General features: G+C 38.0%; 1 protein-coding gene and 1 pseudogene across 1 annotated transcript in view; one reads left to right on the top strand and one right to left on the bottom strand.

The window, feature by feature from the left end:
• The window catches only part of NRG1 (neuregulin 1), a 1,003,268-nt gene that overhangs the window by 524,228 nt on the left and 457,779 nt on the right, over positions 1 to 21,261 (bottom strand). The window lies entirely within an intron of this gene.
• On the top strand, positions 13,277 to 13,396 carry LOC111729249 (annotated as a pseudogene).

Below are 21,261 nucleotides of genomic sequence, written 5' to 3'. Positions count from 1 at the left end.
CTCTCTCTCCCATTCAAACTATAATTACCTGTCAAAGCACAGTTCAAGTGAGTTTCTTGGGAGCATCTCCTTATGACTCTAGATTTTATTGGTTTCTCTCTTATTTGAATTTATGGCACTTATAGTTTGCCTTAGTATTTTTTTCCTTATACATGTAAAGAAAGGGAGTTATAATTTGACATTTGAAATATTTATTTTTGTAGGATATTGGGTCTTGGTTGGAGGCTATATTGATGGATAGTTATTTTATATTTAACAGCATTGCTCCTTAAAAACATTAACTCCATACCTTAATATTTTAAAAAATTTTTTCTGAACTTTCTAGCTCAGTGTGCTCATGGGCTTTATTCTTTTAACATTAATTTATCAATTATCTTCTATATTTCCAAACCTGTGTGTCAAGGAATAAGGATATAGTCCCTAAACTCAGGGACTTCCTTCTTTTCATTCATTGATTTACTCATTTATTCCCCAACATTTTAGTGTGTACCTACTACATGTCAAATACTGTGTTAGGCACTGGGATTACGATGGTGACAGAAATATAGACATGATGTCATAGAACCTACAATCTACTAAGGGAGAAGCCATTCAAAAATGATTTTAAAAGCACAACATGAGCAAAGGTAAAATTATAACTATGATGAGTGCAATAAAAACAAGGCTACAGAGCCCAATGAGGATATAAGATAAAAGGCGCTGACTTAGGGAGATTAGAGAAGGCTTCTTTGAGAATGTGGCCATTAATGTGAACCCAGAGGATATGAGGATAAGAGTTAACTAGGTGGCTGTTAGCTGGAGCACTCTAACCACAGGGAGCAGCAAAGACTATGTCTCTATAGACAGGATGGCAAGGGGGAGGAGTTAAGGAAAATGGTGGATTAGGATGATGTCCTAGGAGACTAGGCACAGAGGTGAGGGCCAGGAACTGCCTGCTGGGTAGGTCTTGGTAAATATTTTGGTCTTTGTACTAAGAACAATGGAAAGGCCTTGGGAGCTTAGGTTGTGGGGTAATAGGGTCATGTCTGCAACTTGAAATAATTGTTTTGACTTCTGTATGGAATAGAGTAGTTCAGGTGAGAAGTAATGGTAGCTTGGACTAGGATATAAAGGAAGAGAGAAAGAGAAGTAGATAAATTTGAACATGAGGAAAACAATCAATAAGAACTTGGTGGATCACTGGATATAGAAGTAAGAAATATAAAAACGGTGAGAAATTTTCTATCTTGCATTTGTAAAATTGGTAAGGAGATAGTCATTGAGACATGAAATACTAGAATAGGACCAGATACAATGGGAGAGGAGAACAAAGTGACAAATAACATGCCATTCTCTAGTGAAATCAGAGTTATAACAACTTACATTAGAAGATATAATGGAAGCAAACAGGACTGAGAACTCATGGTCACTACAGTGTTTTATACAGCAACCAGAGCCAGGAGTATTGCCCAGTGGCACATCTATTGTCCTTTTCTAGCTCTAGTGACTTAGAAAATACCTAACACAAAACCATTTAGTATCTACGCGCAAGGAAAATATGAGAATGTGTCCTTCTCCCTTTGCACTTGGAAAAATTGAGATTTATGGCAGTTAATAACTTGGCTAAGGATATATGGTCTGAGTCAGCAGCAAAGTGAAGGAAAAAAAAATCAAGATTCAAAGAGCTGGAAGGAAATTTAGAAAGCATTTGACCTAGCCCCTTTATGGAGCAAGAGTAGAAATCTGTGTTCAGGTCTGACAGGTAGTTAGTTATTAACAGAGTTGTAACTAGAACCCAGGTGTCTTGACTCTCAGTCCTGCATTGTTTTTTTTCACTCCAGCACATTCACTGAGTTTCAAGCTAATGCTCCATTGCTCCACGATTTGGCCTCTCCCAGTAGCCAAAAGAATTCTTTCTGAAAGTGGTGGATAGAAAAAAAAAATATTATGGAGCAATTGAGGCCCAACTATGTCGGGTAAAAATGTAAGCTGATGTGAACTTTGGCAAGTCTATGAGCGGCACATGTGAGAACGATTATGACAATTCCCTGAGATCTCAATTTCTTCATCAATAAAATGTGATAGTTGTGAATAATTATGTTCTTGTTCTATAAATTATGGTTCTATGTATGATTCCCTCAACATCTAAATACCCTGCCTGGACTTGGGAAAATAACCCTACCTTTCATTGTTTGGAATATGTTTCCTGATGAAAGTGGATATGTGCTGGTTTTTATCATTGAACATATTTTCATGTTTAAACTCCAGAGAAAGTGAGAGGAAAGCATAAAACAGGAAGCATCTGTATTTTTAACTGGCAGAGCAAGTGGAATTTGATGTGGCTTCAACATTTTTCACTGCCTTATATTAACAGATGGCTAGAATTCAAAATTGCTTTATATAAGAAAACGGGTAGAAACTTGTAAGAAGACCTTGCAGAGGAAAGAAGGAAAAAGGGAAGTAAAGAAGAAAGAGTGGAAGAAAGAAAGAGGGAGGGAAGAAAGGGTAGAAGGTAGGAAGGATGGGGAGGGGAGAGAAGAAAGGGGGAAACCTATGAATACTATCAAGTATTACTAACATCACTGCAGGGAGAAGAGGAGGAAGGAAAGGGGCAGGGATGAGGAAGACAAAGGGAGAAGTAAATCAAAGAGGAGGGAAAGGGGAAAAGCAGAAGAGGAATGGAAAGGAGAGAGAGACAGAGAGAGAAAGATTGCAGAGTTGCATTGCCTTCCTTAGTATGGCTTAGAGATAGGGCATGTGGTTCAGAGCTAGTTGATCTATTTGGAAGTCTTGATTCTGCCACGGTTTGCTAATTGAGCACTCTAAATTATACAGACTCTCGTTTTCCTCGTCAGAAAGATAAAGCAGCCAAGAAAGAACAAGAGAAGAGTTTCAGGTGAACAAAACTTCAACAAAGAACATGCTTCTTGTTTGCTCAAAAGCATATATGTTTGGTAGGACTTGGTCCCAACACCTGGATTGAAGCACAGAGTTTCTCTCGCTGACTTAGAAGGGAGTTTAGCAGCCAGAGTGGTTATTTGATCTCTAGAACTAAACTGTTAATAAGTCTTCTCATCCCACTTTTTAGACTTCCAATGGTCTTCTGTTTTCTGTGCTTAGATTTCTTTTTATATCCAACGAAGAATACTATACTTTCTTCCCTAGTGTAACCATGAATTCTAAAGTTTTCCAAACTTAAGGCTCTCTGAGAGATTAGAAATGCATGGAAATTCAGATCCAAGTAAGATTCTTCTACAGCTTTTCAATGGAATTCTTGACTTAAAAAGCAACAAGTATGCAATACTTTGCTGTTAACGAGAGACATTTAGGGAATTTCTGGTTGGCATATACCTAACACATACTTTATTATACTTGAATTATGAATAGTAAGTGAATTCAGCTGGTAGACCATGAAGGCAGGAACCTGTTTTTCTCTCATTTTCCTCCTCAATAGTGCAACTTGCTATCTACCTTTTTCTTTTTCTCCTTCTTTTCTGTACTCAGCCTTCCTTCTCTCTATCAGAATCAGTCTACAGCAGAACAGAAGTGGGAGGGCTCTCAGCAGCGAGGAGAGAGGTGAAACATAAAGGATATGTACATCCTGGGGTTGCTTCTTCTTCCTCTATGTCTGGAGCTGGCTGTGAGCTGGTCCCTGCGTGGTCTCCTACCCCTCCTTGCCTCTTGCCTCCTTCCTTCTAGGCCTCTACATCTCTTCTGCCGCTGCCTCTGACCCCAAACTCCCAGCCTCACTTGAGCCTTACTTCAGACCTTTGTGTACTCAGTGTTAGCGATTTTCTGCACTTCCCCCCTTTCACCACAGACTCTAAGAAAAGAGAAAAGAAAAAGTACCGGAACTGCTTTATACCTCATTGGTTTCTTATTGTTGCTAACAGAATTATTCATTTATTCTGAAGAGCAGAAAAGAAGTTCTTCCCCAATGGATGACGAGAGAGAACCCTGGTTGAAAAACAACTAGTTGAGGCATTTGATTAGAAAGCAAGCTGGTTCTTGTTGGGACTAACATTTGAAAAAAAGCACTTCTGCCACACTGTAAATTCTGTTGATTTTTTAGAATTAGAAAAAAACCTCTGGCTCTCGCTCTTAGCCACATGGGGGATAGAGAATCCCCTCTCCTATTAAGCACCTGAAATCGAAATACGGTATGTCTTGTCTCAAAAAATTATTGTTATATATAGTTATTATTATTCTTTACCTTTGAGTTTCTTAACTTGGATACATTAGAATGGGTTCCTACATCCCTTCAAATTGACATGTCAATTTTTATGTGCAGATGTATATGTGTCATAGCAGGTGAATTTATTTAGACATGGGATTCATAGCTTTTTATCTGATTAAAAAAATGTTTGATCTAAAAGTAGATAAGCAAACTTGCCCCATAGGTTAATTAATGTAAGGGGTTATTGTGGGCTGACCTGAGGATTTAATCCATTCAACACTCACTCTTTGAGAAAGATGCTTCTGGATTATAAACAACTCACTTAAAACCAGCTTGTGAAACATAATATTTTCTCATAAATTGGAGACTGACTATATAGCTTGAAATAATTCTGTATGAATCGATGTGTGCACTACATGCAACAAAGGAGTCTATTATTTAAAGAACTCTTATGAGAAATTATCTCATATTCATTGATCATTCCCTGCATTATATGAGTTATGAGTATGAATTAGATGTCCTTGAAACAGAGTACTTACATCTGACTAAAACCAGGTTCTAAGTCTTTTTTAAAACGTGTTTCTTTTATCCATTAACTTATCTTTAAAAATAAAAGTTAAATTTGGAATATGTGACAAAGACATCAGCATTTCTTCGAAAAGAAGGGTCACAAGCATTCTGAATAGATTATAAATCTCTATCACCAGCACCCAGCGTGAAGAGCTACCTCCCTGTAAGGACCATGACTTTGAGAAAACGGCATTTCCTTTTTCCTTATTCAGCAATATTTCTTTCTGATGGCATATCTGAACACTACATGAACAGTTACAATTATTATAGTGCAAAAAGTTATTCGAATACAGCTGTGGAGTTCTCTGCATACAAAATAAATAGCTAAATTACAAATAATTAGAGTCTTATTTTTAAATTTTGCTTCAGTTAGCCTAGCTCACTGATAAGACATTTATAGACTGGGTTAGAAATTTGCATTTCTCTCCCTCCTTCTCTACTCCCGTTAAATGCTTCTGGTTTCCTCACTGGAAATACTGTGGAGGGCTTGAGGCATACAGAAAGTCTTAACTGATGATCTCTTAAATCCCTTCCAAGACTGAAATTCTATGACTATTACCCAAAGGCACTGGGCCTCACAGGTGCAATATTCAAGTTTGGGGCCTGAAGGAAAAGTTTGGCAGCTAATCTGCCCCTGTTCTTTCAGCTCATATAGGCTGTTGCCAGGTCCTCTTGCCCAGATTCTTGATTCCAGCTGCTTCATCTGGCTCTCTCCCTTTCATTTTTTGCCTACTTCTCTAGCAAGTACCAACAACTAAGGTTTCTGATCCTCATGGATTTTCCTGTCCACTGCTCACGTTTTTCCTTGACGTCATATTTCCTAAGATCTAACTTGTTGGGCTCTGGTGGCTTCCTCTGGCCTGACTTCAGTACAGCTCTAATCTATACCTGAGGCCATCCCACCTCCACCTCAGACTTGCTTTCCTGAGACTGACCTGCATTTGACTTTTATCTGGGAGGTTATTTTATTTCATTTATTTCTATGAGTTTTATTTTTGTCCAGATGAGAGCCTGATGCTTAGCTTTTCTGTTTAGGCCTTTTTGCTTTGTCTTGGCTTTTCTCTCAGACTTTTTCCAGGCCTTCCATCCAGGTGACATCCAGATGTGTCAAGAAATAATATTCTTCAACCTCTAATTCTTAGAAATCTCCCTAAAGCTACAAACATGTCATTTTGTCCTAGGTACCTGGGTTCTTGTGCAGCTCCTGTTAGATATATATATATATATAATTTTCTGTGTACTCCATTTCATATAGATACTCCTTAGCTAAGAAATCTCCAATTAATTTTTTTTCTCTCCTTTTTTCTGGACACCATTCTGGTTTACACCTGAAAAGATGACAAAGATAATACAATGGGTCCCATCTTCTTTGTTGCTGTCAATGTTGGTATTAGGTTGATAAATACTTGAATCTTAAACTAAACATTTGTAAACTGTTCTCTTTTCTTTGTCTTGGTTTTGGCCACCAAGAAACAAGTTAGAGGATAATTTGTGATAAATATGGAAATTGAACACTTTTTTATCCACACTTTTATTTGAACATGGGCTAAAAGTGAAGGTCTAGGCCCCGTATAACCTCAAAGGCACTGACACAGTAAGGAGGCAACAGGGCCAGGGTTCCTCTTCCTCTGCCACATTTACTCTCAGCGGGAGATATTCATAAAGTAAAATGTGGCATTTATTGCTCCAGAAGGCTTTCAACCTTTTGCTCTTTCCTTTGGGTACATAAAAGCAAATAAAAATGCAGTTTGTAAATGCAGTGCAGCCTCTGTTGCTTTGCATTATTTTCATTTATTTGATTGTCTTTTGAGACTTATATTTGACATATATGGACGGCTTCTTATAAGCAAGTGGATATGGTAATAAAGCATCTTAATAAACTCAGTCAGTACATATATAAGAATGATTTCTTAAAAAATTCCAGATCTTGCTGGTACTGCCAAGAAAACCAGCATTAGCAGATGAAAGAATTTCAAAGCGGAACTCAATATTGATCAGTCCTTTTACTTAGTATTCCCTTTGCATTTTGTTTCCAAAGAGCTTACAACCATTCATCAGGTTTTTTATGTCAAACCTGGTAGACAAAATATATGGTCAAACTCCACTTTTCAAGTTGGGACATTGAGATCTAGGGAAGTGTCTTCTCTGAAGCTATTGCCACCAACCACAGAAAACTGTTTTACTTTTGGGGGGACTTGAGATAATTAAATGAAGTCCCTGCCACATAGTGGCCGCAGTATCTTATTCTGCCTTGATAAATCCACATCTGGTTTCTTTATCTATGACTATAAGTTGAAAACAATTGAAAATACTAACTCTTACTTCTTGGAGAGTTGTGAGGAGTCAATGAAATGGAATCCATATAGTGGCTAGAGGATAAATGTTTCCCAAATATTAGTTCCTCTCCACTCTCCTCCCTCCATGTCATACCCTATGATATTAAAATGCATAATCATTTACACTATTTCCAACACTGGTCACATGGCGTGGTGTCCCAGAATCATTTAGCAGTACCTAAAAACTTTTCTAAATCAGCAGAGGCGGTAAAGTAATCTGTACAAAAGTTTCTTTTAGGAGCTTCATAGTGGAGAGAGTCTGATATTTGGAGCTAAGTTCTACCTCTGCTACTTCCTCAATATGTTCTGATTATTGCACAGTAGTTAGTGCTCAGGCTCTGGCTCCTGACTATTTGGGTTCAAATCCTGGCTCCATTCTCTTTGCTATTATATCTGCCAGGGTAAATTACTTAATTTAGCTCTGCCTCAGTTTCCTCACCTCCAAAATGGAATATTAATAATGTTATAGGCTTGTTGTGAGGTTTAAATGCATTAATGCTCTCAAAATACTAGGTATATGTATTCAAGATATTTTAGCGGCTATTTTATTATTATTATGATGATTATTAATTATTATTATTGTTAGTATTATTGTTGTTGTTACTACTACGACGACTACTATTTTGTCTCTCAATAACCCAAACAATAACTTTGTTTTAATATTACAAAAGACTTTCATATGTACTAGTTTATTTGAATATTATGTTTATACAGAAAAAAAAAAGTGAGTTAATTGTTATTATCACTACTTTATAGTAGTGTATTTCTTTTTGGAAGGGAGTAAATTACATAGTATTATTTAAAAATTTCTCAAACAATACAGAGAAATTCAAATTTAAAAATAAAAATAATGTTGAATTCCACTACCTAACAGTAAACCACAGTTAGCAGTTTGGTGAACACTCCCCAGGCACCATTTCTTGACACATATGTGTAGATAGATGTGTTACAAATGTGATCATACTCCATGTTCATTTAAAAAGCATTAATTAAATACCAAACTTGGATCTGGGAATATTGGTGGAGTTGGAGGAATGTAGATGATTTGAAAGATATTTGGTATTTAGAGGTTTCATGATAGATTAGATATGGGAGAAGAGAATTATGGGAGAGAGATGATTTATGGTTTTTGCCATATATAATAGGATCGGCTGGTGGGGTATTTATTTGGGAGGGAGCACTCATTAATGATGCTTTTTATTCATTAATATAGTATTTCATTATATGTATAATTTTTATGTGTAATTTAGTTAACTATTTCTTTATTGACAAACATTTTTGGTTGTTTCCAAGTTTTTCAAAATTTTCAACAAGACTACAGTGAACATCTTTATAAAGACATTTGGTTTTACATTTATCCAGGAAGGGGAAATTCCATGGCCAGAGGGTATCACAATATCCATTCTGATGGACACTGTCAAGTTGTCCTCCATAAAAGCTGCACCAATGAAAGTTCACATCAACAGAACAGGAGAGTGCCCTTCTATTATTCTACTCTTGCCAACCCCGGGTACCTGATCTTTTAAAAATTTCCTTTTAAAATGCCCACTGAAAAATAGAATAGGTGATGGATATTCAGAGAGGTTAAATAACTTACATGACATCACACACCTAGAGTAGTGAAGCTGGAGAGAAAATTCGATTTTCTATTGGCACAATGCTTGCTTTGCTTAGTTTATAATTTTTAAGAATTATCTCTTAAAAAGCCAAAAAGTCAAACAAAACCAAAAGTCCAAACTCTTCACAAATAGCTCGTCTTAGGTCATACTCCCACTACTGAGGGTTAAGAAGAAATAACCCAGGCGTGTTGACATTCCTTTAACAAAGGGCCAAGTGGAATGATGTTTAAGAGACAACTCTGAAAGTCCTCCATCAAAGATTTCTCTCCTTCTGGGTCTTTGCACTGAAACCTCTATCAAGAAATTTATACCTTGGGGCTAAAATGTTACAAAACTAAAATTCTCTTTTTAAAACACAAAATATTCCTTTTTATGATAACAAGCACATTAAAACCATTGGCAGAGTGGAGTGATTTACCAAATTGATCACATTCAGAGCCCCAAAGAAATGAAGCTGACAGCACATGTTAGTTTTGATGTGGGAAGAGTCAGCCACAGAAAGGTGAGATGATGGGAGAATACATCTTACGTCTAACATCTGCAACTCACAATGTAGCACACAGCCTGCCAACCACTTTAGAATGTTCAAAACAATTTAGACACTTCCTCAAATGAGATTCAAATTCTGCACAAAACACATGGAATAAATGTAGCCCATGAGTGTCACAATTCTACTTTCCTAATACGTTCCCCTCACCCCAGTATAGCGCCTATGAACACAGGCTTTTCACCAAAGAAGATAATGTGCCCAGAGGCAGAGCCCTTCTGGAGCACTCTGCAAGCTTAACAAGGGGATTGTTCTAAAGGAGACAGCAGTGACTGGAATTGGCTGGACTCTGGTACTCATGAGACCACAGGTTTCCTTTCTTTGGGAACCAATCTATATGTCTCATCCACTATGCTCCTGCCAAAATGCTTGGCAGGAAAAAGAAGAAAGGGTCTGGAGGTGAACTATAGAGGGAGAGAAGGAAATTAATGTTTACTACTTCTCTATACACCACACATCTTGCTAGGCATGTAATTATCTTATTAAATTCTCATGATAATCTCTCAATATAGGATTCCCTCGCCCTTTCTTTGCCACATATTTTTATGATGTTCTTCTTTTCCCAGCCAGCTTTTTGTAGAAATTAAAAGTTATTCCACATCTTAAAAGCTTGGCTACAACAAATAGGTGGAAGAAATGGCAAATGACACCTTTTTCAGAAAACAAATGTATGCTAAGATTAGCAACGACAAAACTTTCTTTAAAAAAAATTGTTTCCACCAAATCATGAAGCTTAAACATGATTTTATCAGTTCTCTGCTAGTGATGCCAAACAATTAAGGCTCAAGGAATGGGATTTTTCTTTCTAACATATATAGGTCTGTATTGCTGACAGGAAATTCAGCATAAGGAATGAAATAAAAAAATTTTAAATTGGTTAAGGATCCTTAATATGCCTTGGGTTTATCATTCCGAATTGATTAAGGATCCTTGATATGCCTTGGGTTTATCATATTTATGTAGATAAGGAGGATCCAGGAGCCTAAACCTGATTCCATGATATACTTTGAAATTAATCCTCATTTGAGTAGTTTTGTAAAGGTCTACATTTTTCCTAAGGGAAGTAAAACCATCAAACTAGTTAGTAAGAAGTTATGCTTCAGTTCCAATTAATAAACATTTTACCACTTTTCTCACAGATCTTTTAGGAGGACCTAAAGGAACCCATGAGAAAAAGCTCCCATATAGTTAGAGGTTCCTATTCCTAGTTAAATACACAAGAGTCCTGGTGAACAACATTCAGGTTCTTGACTTTACGCTTTGCTCCAGAGGCACTGAGCAAAAAGATTTCCTGCTTTTCGCATGTCTTGTTATGCACCTAAAATTTCCATGTGATTAGACTCTACCCAAGAAATTATGAGAGAATTCAGCTTCTTCTATTCTGGCTGACACAAATGAGATTACATTAGAGTTTGGCAGCAGCATATTGACCCCCATAAAAACTATAGTCACTAAAAGAGTGTTTGTTGCCTTATGATTTGCATCCCTTCTCAAAGAATCCCAATGACCAGAGGTTATGCTCCAACTTTCCAAAGCCTGCAGGGAATTTGCTGAATTTTAGGGGAGTCATTGTCTTTATCCCCAAAGTTGTTGATTATAGTAAACACCTTAACGCCATGCATAGGAGGCAGACTTTTATGATGTTAGTGTCTACTCATGTTCTAAAATCAGGTTATTCCATTATTTTTATACCTTCTCTTTATGGGAATTAGAGAAGGTACCCCCTCTAGGGTGGACACAGTCCCGTGCGTGGAACTAATTTTTAATAAATGGGGCACTTGCTGATTTGAGCCTTTAGCTGTGTACTATGTTCAGTATACATACAGTACAATCATTTATGGCAGCCTTGCAGGCATATAGGAAAAGTCATATGTTTTGGACTAAGTATTGGACTTGGGGAACAAAAACTTAGATTCAAGATTAATTAGAATTGTGTCAATATGTATTTATGGAAAATGTAATTCTTATCTGTTTATAAGAATGTCTTCTTTATTTTGAAAAAAATAATTAAGCGTCTAAGAATGACATTTATCTATTAAGGCACAGAATATTAGAAGTAAATAATCAGTAGGTTCTGGTTCAAGTATCCCAGAAAATAAGAAAGCAATTTGTTCCCTTTTGATTTTTTTTAAACTCTTTTTCTGGAAAGTCTCTCCTTGTCCCTCTCTGGGCCAGTCATTAGATACAACAAAAAAGTAGGGAAGAAGGAGAGATTGAGCCTTTGGTTGAATTTGGTTATGTCTAAGCCCTTGGATTTTTCCACTTGGTTGGCTAAGTCAAGTGTCTCCGTGAAGGTGAGGCTATTGAAACCCCAGTCAGACATGCAACTGGCAGCCTGGCTCTGCTACTACTTACACGCCAACAGAGGAGAAAAATGGAAGATGGAATAATGGAAATAAATGAGAACATGGGCAGTACCTCTCACTCAAACTTCAAATTCTGTCTCAAGAGCACATACACACATGCATCAAAAGCTAGCAATAAACTTAAAAACCCGAGCTGAGGAAAGGAAAAAAGCAAAGAGAGCCAGTGGTAGTCCAAAGGCCTGATGTGATCATTATGTTATTTTCAATTGTTGTGATCATGAAACATTTTTAAGTGTAATTCACTTATTTAAGTGGACCTCTTGAAGGGTCGCTCCTAGATTGCCATTTTTAGCCAGCCTGTGATGCCTGGGTTGTGGTATAGAACATTCTGGACAAACTCTTGGCCCCTAAGAGTGTAAGCCTCCAAGAGGGCTTACAATTAATTTCATTGTAGAATGAACCAGATTCCACAACTATTTGAGCTTGGTGAACTCAAGTGTTTTCAAGAACACTTTACTAGAGATAGAATTAATATTCCTTTGATGGAGAAAATGAAAAGAAGGGAGAAATTATAGGAAGAGACCTATAAGACACTGACTTGATTTTTCTGTTTCCAAAGATTTGATAAAATCCCATATCAAAAGACAGTACAGAGCTAAGCCATTTCAGCCTAGCCGAAAGTCAAGTTTCCTCTATATCCTTACCATTTAATTCAATAAATATTTATTGTATACTTAGAAGACATTATTTAGGACATAAATTTATAGCATAGAATTTAAAAGTTATGAGAAAAAAGTACGAGTTCAGCTCATAATTTATTCAAATATACTTTAGATTTCTACACAGAGTAAAGAGCTGTGCTAAAAAACAGTGCAGGGTGGGAGACCCATGGGTCCGTAGATTTGAGGTCATCTTGTCAAATCCTTTAGTGCAGCTCAAATAGTAGTAGACATTTATCAAGAATTTGGGGAATTCTTCTAAATATTTAACATGTATTAACTCCTGTGTTCTTTTTAGCAATCCAATGAGGAAAGTACTCCTATTGTATATGTTTTATCTTTGAGATTTTAGTGGCAAAGAGAGTTTATAAAACCCCCAAAACTTACAGGGTAGCAATGGGTAGAGCCAGTATTTAGGATCATGTAGTCTGGTTCTAGAGCTTAAGACTTCAACCACTTTGCTAAAGCACCCCTCCAAATGCTTACAGGGATCAGGAGAGAAATGCAGACTTGAAGACAGCTGAACTGGTTCCATAAGAAAGATAAGGAGTGGCAGACTTTATGGGACTGGGGAGTACAACACCCCATCTAGAGGGGGCAGTTCTTACTCAGTTTTAGGCAGGAATCTGGGTCCTGTTGCCAGATCTGATTTTTCCAGACAAGCATACGATTGCATTTATTTTACGGGAAATCTCATGACTTAATCTCATGACTTAATCTCATGACTTTAAATGCTGAAAACTATTCCAAACAAATAAGCCAAAGAAAAGACATCCGGTAAGCTAGATATTTGTGACCTCTGTTTTGAATGGAGCAGCCAATATGACCTTTTCGGAGTTCATATTGCTCTTTGAGGATCAAATGAAAACTGTTCAACTTTTCATGGACATCTAAACCTAAAAAGACACTTGCAAGTCGTTTTGCAAATAATTTCATAGAGGTTATACATGGATCTCCTACAGGTCCCTGGACTTCCAGAGATGTAATCTCTGCTCAAAATGGGCAGCAAACATTCAGTGTGTTGTCTATGGCCATGCCACCCTGAATGTGCTCGATCCCGTCTGATCTCGGAAGCTAAGTAGGGTCAGGCCTGGTTAGTACTTGGATGGGAGACCACCTAGGAAGACCGGGGTGCTGTAGGTGTTTAAAAAAATATATTCAGTGTGTTGGTACCATGTCATTGGAAGTGCGTGGGCTCAGGACTTCACCTAGAACCCATTTAATCTGTGGGTTATTCACTGGAGAAAAAAATAAAGAAAAACCCAGGTCAAAATTTAAAAATCAAATTGCAGGAAAAAGAAAGGAAAACCCAAACCTAAAATAAATAAACAAACAAAGGAACAGTAACATCTTAAGAATGGTACCTTACTCAGCCTTCTGAGTAAATAAAAGAAATTTCTGCATGGCAGCTCTTTTTGCCTAGTAAACGTTAGATAAGACCAGCAGCATCTTTCAGAGTAAAGCAGTAATACACAGATGGGAATCTATAAACCTCTGCCTTGGCAGAATGATGAAACAAGAATTTCAGCCTAGGGTTACACACAGTCACACAGGTCTCTCTTTCTCTGTATCTCCGTATCTCTGTATCTCTCTCTCACACACGCACACATACGCACACACTCACAAACACACACTGTACACAGCTTTTCTTCACTCAGTTATTTCACTAGCAATGATCACCATTTGTAACTAAAAAAGACAACTCTAGGCCCAATCATTTTTTTTTTCTTCTTCCCCCCACCCCCTACATTGTCATTCAGAATGTCTGTCCTTGGCTTTATGACTGAAGACACTTTCAGCAGATCCTCATTGTCTTGCTGCCCTGCCTTTCTGTCTCTCTCAGTCACCAGATGCCTTTGTGTGATAAGGGCCACCCTGTCTCCATGCTGACTGGCCTGTTATGGCTGACCTTCTCTAGCAGGTTCCAACTTGGCCACATGATTCTAGCTTTGTTTGTTTGTTTGTTCTTTCCCACTTCGGCTCTTTACAGAGCAGATGATGGCCTCATTGGAGGTTAAATTGACACTAACCAGAAATGCACAGGAATGACAGGCAGATGGAGGGAGGCTTACAGACTCAAAAAGCCTCCTATAGCAAAGTGTGATACAGTGTGATCAACTCCACACTGATGATGATCCAATACAGTGATTCTCAACAAAGTGCCAACTGCTCCCAAGGAGTAAAACGGCAGAATTTCCAATGCATGCATGTGCATGGATGTGTGCACGGACATGTTTCCAATGGATGTGATCTGTTGACTTTGCAAGAGAGAAGGTAACTACAGTGGTGGATGAAATGCTGTGGAGTATAAGCTTCAGGCAGTGAGCAGGGTCAACTAATCACCCTAACCGCTTCTCACATTTCATCACCTTGTTCTTATATTGACCCATAAAAGTCCCCCGAGAAACATGTCTGTCTAGTATTTGGTGTAGAACTCAGTTCATGCCATTGCAATTCGCTTTAACTCAAGGGTGTACTGAGACCCTGATATATGTTAGGCACAGTGGAAATACTGGGGAATAACAGTTAACCGGGCAAATATGGGCCCTGCCCCCAATGAATTTATAATCTGGGGAAGAATGGGCATTTCTTGTAAACTTTCATTATTCTAGCTGTTAGTGCAAGCTATTTAACTACAGATAATCTAGTATCAAGAGAGTTTTAGTCCGGATCAAATTTGATTTATTCTTATACTATACATTATTAGTACAAAAAAATCCAGGAACTTAGCATAGAGCCAATTCCTTTTGAAAGCAGAGAAATATTTCCTCCCATAAAAAGCCATGCACAGAAGCTTGGACTCTAGACATGAGCCATCTGCTCTGTAATTTGCCCAACCATAGGCAGTAGCAGGCAAGTCACATGGCTTTCATAGCCCCAAAACTGGCAGAGGCTGCAACTTAGAGGACGGTGGACCAGTAGACTCCAGGTACTGACCAACATCTGAAAGTTTACACATTATGCGTGATAGTAAGTTAATGCTGTCTGTGGCCTTAATTATATGACAAAAAAAGTAACATGGCTTTGGTTTGCTTCGTGTTGCCATACTAAGACACTCTCTCTCTCATATATATGTATATGACACTTCATATATGAAACTTTGTTTTAAGCCTAAGACAGACATAAATACACGCTTAGAAATCTGATCCATATTCTAACACACATGCCTGATATAATTTTGTATTTGTACATGTGTTAGCCCTATTTTAAAAACATTTATTTTTTTCTCAGAGGCCAAATTCTCATATTATCTCAATGGTCTAATGAATAATTTATAAGCACAATTTAAAAAATCAGAAAGCAAAAAACAGGGCTTTCTTTTGCTCTGTGCTACAATACTATAGGAGGGAAAAATGCTAAGAGGTTCTCAATAACATTTAATCCTCTGGCCTCTTATAATTTTCTAGGCAGATTTTCTCCAGACCAGTAGCTAGTATTTCTCAGTTAGGTAAGAGAAATTCTCCCTGCTAAATATGTGTTTAGAAATCTGATGCTTGTAGATTTGGCCTATTTATAGTCTGTGAAGGTCAATGACCCATAAGAGGAGGAATGATCGTGCTTAATATTGATTTTCCAAACCTAGTGCTCTGAATGGGCTCTTTAGGGAGATTACACAGCCTAGGAAATCTAAGGATTAACACAGCAGTGTTATCAGCCCTCACACCACAAGGACAGACAGCTGGCCCTATACACCAAGAAATATTGAAAAAGCAGGACAATACATACATATTCAAGTCTATTTCATCATCCTCAGGCTATGGTCATTTGAACTTTCAATATAAGATGATCTGGTCAAACAGACCCACCGGATATCCATTCCCCTATCGGAATGCCTGGGGTCAGGCAGGATGAGGTTCCTGGGGCTTTAGGAATGAGAAAGCTGTAAGTCTCTACATTAAATTTTGTTTGCATGCAGTGCAAACAGATACCTAATAGTCGGTTTGATCCCCTGCCCAGGAAACTGATGGAAGAGGACAGCCAGTTTCAGGGATGGCAGCAGAGTCCAAAGACTTCCCACAGAGCTGAGGATTACTAGCAAAACTCCAGCAGTGGGAACTTCCCTGAATAGATTTTTTTGTCAGCATTGGTAACATTAGACATGGAAACCAAGCAGCCATCCTTTGTTTTCAAACTAGAAAAGCCATGAGTTGTATTAGGTGGAGTTATAAAAGTTTCTTATTGTCGGTTGTGGAGCACACCTCCAGCTAGGCGAGCTTTTGGCACAAGTCTCCATGGAAAAGATGAAATGTTATGTTGATCTTTAGACAGAAGAGACAATTGTCAATTTTTCAAATGTTATTCAGCGATTTGTGGAAAGATTATGAACAGTTTGGATATATGGATGTATATTCATTTATGTATGTGTGTTTATATATATATAAACACATATATTTTATATATAACATTATATAATATTTTATATATATGTTAAACTCAAGCAACTATCTCGTCTGACAAATATCACATCTGTAGACATAGGCTGAATAAAGGATTCCATCAAAAGAGGCCATTACAAAAAGTTTCCCTGGCCAAAATTTCACTTCAGAAATAAAAGACAACAAACATAGCTTATGTCTCCTGAAGGTATTAGCAGTTCTTAATGAAAACTATTAACTAATTTATTGTTAACATATCTATAGTTGATGCAACCGAGGCCAAAGAATTAGAGGAAAATAGGTATTGAGTCGTAATTCCTCTGTTATACACAATGATTGCTTTATCTTCCCTTGGCAGCTTGTTGCTGCCTTGGTACCATATTCCTGGACCATGTCATAGAATGGCCCACTGACCTTATCAAGTCACTATTTTACTTATTTATCAATCAATCCATCACTATATATTTCTGATTCCTGTGTGAAGTTTCTTAAGGATTACATGAGAAGCAATACACAGATTTCTTGTTTTGAAAGAGTTTAGGATACTAATAAAATGTGTTCATAAGTACCAAGTACCAGAATAAAATAATTGACAGAGGGAATGAGGGAACCGGAGTGGGGAGGTAGGGGACGGGGAAAGGGGGGAAGAGAAAAGGAGAGAGAGAGAGGGAAAGACAGAGAGAGAGAGAGAGAGAGACAGAGAGAGAGACAGAGACAGAGACAGAGACAGGAAGAGAAAAGGAGAGAGAGAGAGGGAAAGACAGACAGAGAGAGAGAAAGAGAGAAAGAGAGAGTGAGAGAGAGGGAGAGAGAGAGAGAGAAAAAGAAAATGGGTGCAAACTCAAGGGTTCAAAGCAGTAGATAAGAATATAAGTTTTAACTGAGTTCAGAGAAAGGATAAGTGAGGCTGAAAATATCAAAGGAGGTCAGTGGAGGTGGAGGTAATGAGACTTGTGGTGCCTTAAAGTACTTGATTAGCTAGAAAAAAGGAGAGAGAATTTTCAGGAGATGAGAAAGACATGAGTAATGAAGAGGAGGCCCTGGGTACCAGTTGAGTCTCCACATAAAGAAAAACAAATAATACTACACCACTGCCTGACATTAAATAGATGTCTCAGTATTTGACAGAAATCTATCTACATGAAGAACTGCCCTGACCTTCAGTGTTGTTGAGAGTAATTCCAGAATTGTAGTGTTCAAGTAATTCCTTTCTAGAGCAAGGAAATGTTTCTTGATAGAAATAGCCATAGGTCCTGGGTCCCCGAGGCACTTATCAGCTGAGTCAGAGTGCAATGCAGGGAAAGAACATCATTACCCTATTGTATTCATGGCCATAACACTTATAGCTACTGAATCCTAGAGCCCTTGGTGCAATGCATCCTAGCTACAAACCTTAGGTGGTCACCTGAGGCAGGGTAAATTAGGAACCACTCCAAGAGATACTTAATACCCGCAAAAGGAAGCTATATGATTCTTGTTGCCAAGAGTTTATCATGCATTATCCACATGGTATAAATATGTATTCTCATCTTCTTATTTGCAAACCTTTTAAAGCTAAGTGTGCACATTTGTATACTTCTAAAAACACTGATAAACATATTAACATGCCTACTGTAACTGGCCTCTACATTTTATAAAAAGCATGCCTCATACATTTCTATACTTTGTATATATGTAACAGTGATATTTCTTTTCAACATTTATTACTCTGTCAAAGGACAAAGGTTCATAATATCTCATTTTGTTTCATGATAATTTATGATTTGTCAAATAAAACATCAGTTCCGTTTCATCTTTGTTTCATGACTGTGCAAGAAAAAATTGCTGAGTGGTTCTCTCTCCCATTCCATTCTCTGTCATCTAATCAATAATTAAGCAGATTTTTCCCCAAAGCTTCATTCTGACAGCCAAAACACTGGGAATTGGAAGGGGAAAATGGGAGTCAATATATTTACACTGGACCCTGAATAATAAATATAGTTTCATCAGGTGAAAATGGACATAGCAGAGGAACATTTTATACTAATACATAGAATTGTGAGAGAGGGTTATCTATGTTCTATGGGTATGTCTGGAGACTGAGTGAGTTGTGGGTGGGGAATGATATGGTCAGAATGGTTGCTTAAGGTCAAAATATTAAGGACTCTCTTATGCTATGCTAAAGGCAAAATAGTCTATTTTTCTCTTTTGAAAAACTGCCTGGGATGAGTTTCAAGGAAGAAAATAAAAAAATATATATATGGGTTCAACCACCTTGTATTAAAAACTGTTTCAAGCCTCCTACGAAGCATGGCCTCAGAAGCTTGCTTGTGTTCTGAGCCAGCAGAACGGTGCACACCAATGGGCCATAGTCACCATTTCAGGCCTGGAGAAGGACAAAGTGGTTCTGATTGGTACCCTGTCATTGACAAGAAATCTTAAAACTTGCATTTTATGAGAAAAATACTTTGCTTGTGTTCCCCGCTGAGCTTCAAATGTTTGTCTTTCTTGGGTGTTGGGCTTAAGTGAGGACCACCATACAGCGCTGACACAGTCTGTCCTCAGTGGAACAATTATATATTATATGCGTTCCATTGGTACATTGCCTCCGAAGTTTAAATCCACTTACTACTGTTATAAGTGGTGCTGTATAGCTGCCATTAGGTTCTGCCAAGTCAGGCATAGTTGCTGAATTTGTAAAGAGGAAAGAAGCAGGGTTCTGGAGAAAGAGGGCTTTCCAGGAGGTTACTGTCCCTTCTGTCTCATCAACAAGGACAGTGGACATCCTTTCACAATATTAAAAGCCTCTACTGTCTACTTCTAAATCCTTCAACATCAAAAGAATCTCAAAAAAGACAGGACACATTTGGGTTTGCTGGCGAACCTCAGAAAACTGGAATCTTAATATAAAGCTGCTCCTGGCAAAGGGAATATATAGAAAATATACACTTAGGAATGACTGAGAAGATTCGGACTGGAATTGGATGAATACTTACTGGCCTGAAGCAGAAAATAGCCTCTCAAAGGGCGGGAAAAGCAATTTTTCTGGTACCCAAATGGTGACAGCCAACCTGAACTTGAGAGACGAGGATGCCTGTGTACTTCAGGGGCTCTTATGGAAAGAGGAGGTGTAGGAATGGAGGTAAAACCTAGGACTAGAAACTGGATTTGCCCAGGGCTCTCTCTTCGCACAACTGTCTGTAGATGAAACAGATTGTCAAGCGCCTGGAATCCCTCAGTACATTATATGTGCATGCAAGTGGGCATCCACGGAGACAATATCATTTCCACTAAATTACTTTACAGACAAACACCTACTCAACTGCTCTATAGGGATAATATCCTTATTATTATAAAGAGAGAAACTGGTAACCAAGTGGGAAAGGAACTTCCTCAATTTAATTAAAAATTCTCGATACAAATCATGTAAAAAAAACCATGTTTATTGACTCTCAACCTAATAAATCAGAGATACATTACCTGGTTCTGTAAAATGTAATTATCTCCTTATATGTCCTGAAAATGCATGATATGTTATTAATTATTATTGTTAATTAAATGTAGTTCATTGTCTATGGTTTTGTCAAATACTATTAATACTAGGGTATCACACAAGGCCTAATTTTTTAATATAAATTATGCCATCTAAGCATAAGAATACATAATTTGATTGTGACAAATGATTAAATAAAATATTTATCATTTCAGTGCCTCTTGGAAATATCTAAATATACTGGCACACTTATTAGCACTTTACCTGGCTTTGTTCAAATACTGCTTTTCCTGGGTCTGCACAACCCAGTAGTGAGGGAGTCTCAGTACCCAAAAAGGAGCTATATGATCATGCAGTAAACCACTTCCATTAAATCCTTAAGGCATAAACCCATCTTCCTGCACCTGCATCCGAATCACTGAATATTGGTGTAGAAAAATACACCCCCAGAACCACAGATCTCAAGTGTACAATCAAAACTGTCTACCACCTTTGAAGAACTGCGACAGATCTGACACATTATCCTCCCCTGCTTGCAAAGGTAACTTGCCACTGTTTCATGGATGCTGGCAGGAGACGTGAGAGTTTGGGGTCAGAGACCAGGGACTTTATAGCAACAGCAGTACTCAGAGTGTCAGCATTCATATTAGTTCCCTGAATTCCGATAGTCACTGGGCAGGTGACATCTGCACATGCAAGTAGATTGTATTCTAGAAGAAGAACTATGGATTTAGAAAACCTGAATATTTTATATTGGGTAGTAAGCCTGTCTGGCCTTGGCCCCAGAGGGAAACATTCTCTTTATTGTACAAAATGGCAAACAGACCTGCCCTTTGCTTAAGGGAGAGACAGCATTTCTATCTCCCAGGGCTGTTTACTACACAGACTTGGGGGGTGGGGGTGGGGGGGAAAGTCCTGAAGCAAAGGAGTCAGTGACACTGACGGCAAAATGAGCAAACATGCAGAAGATCCATGGAGAATTGTCTCCCCACACTACCCTTCTCTGTTGTGTTTGATTTCTCACTCCTTTATGACTATTTCAACCTTTGCTCTCTTCAAACATCCTAACAACCTCTGCCACACGGCACACTCTGTGCACCTCGATTTTCTTCTGGTTCACTTTTGCTCCTTTTCAGTTTCTTGTGCTGGCTTCTTGCTCT

Source organism: Pteropus vampyrus, unplaced genomic scaffold (genome assembly GCF_000151845.1).
Source record: "Pteropus vampyrus isolate Shadow unplaced genomic scaffold, Pvam_2.0 Scaffold8, whole genome shotgun sequence".
Taxonomy (NCBI): Eukaryota; Metazoa; Chordata; class Mammalia; order Chiroptera; family Pteropodidae; genus Pteropus; species Pteropus vampyrus.
This window is presented reverse-complemented; position numbering and strand designations above follow the sequence as displayed.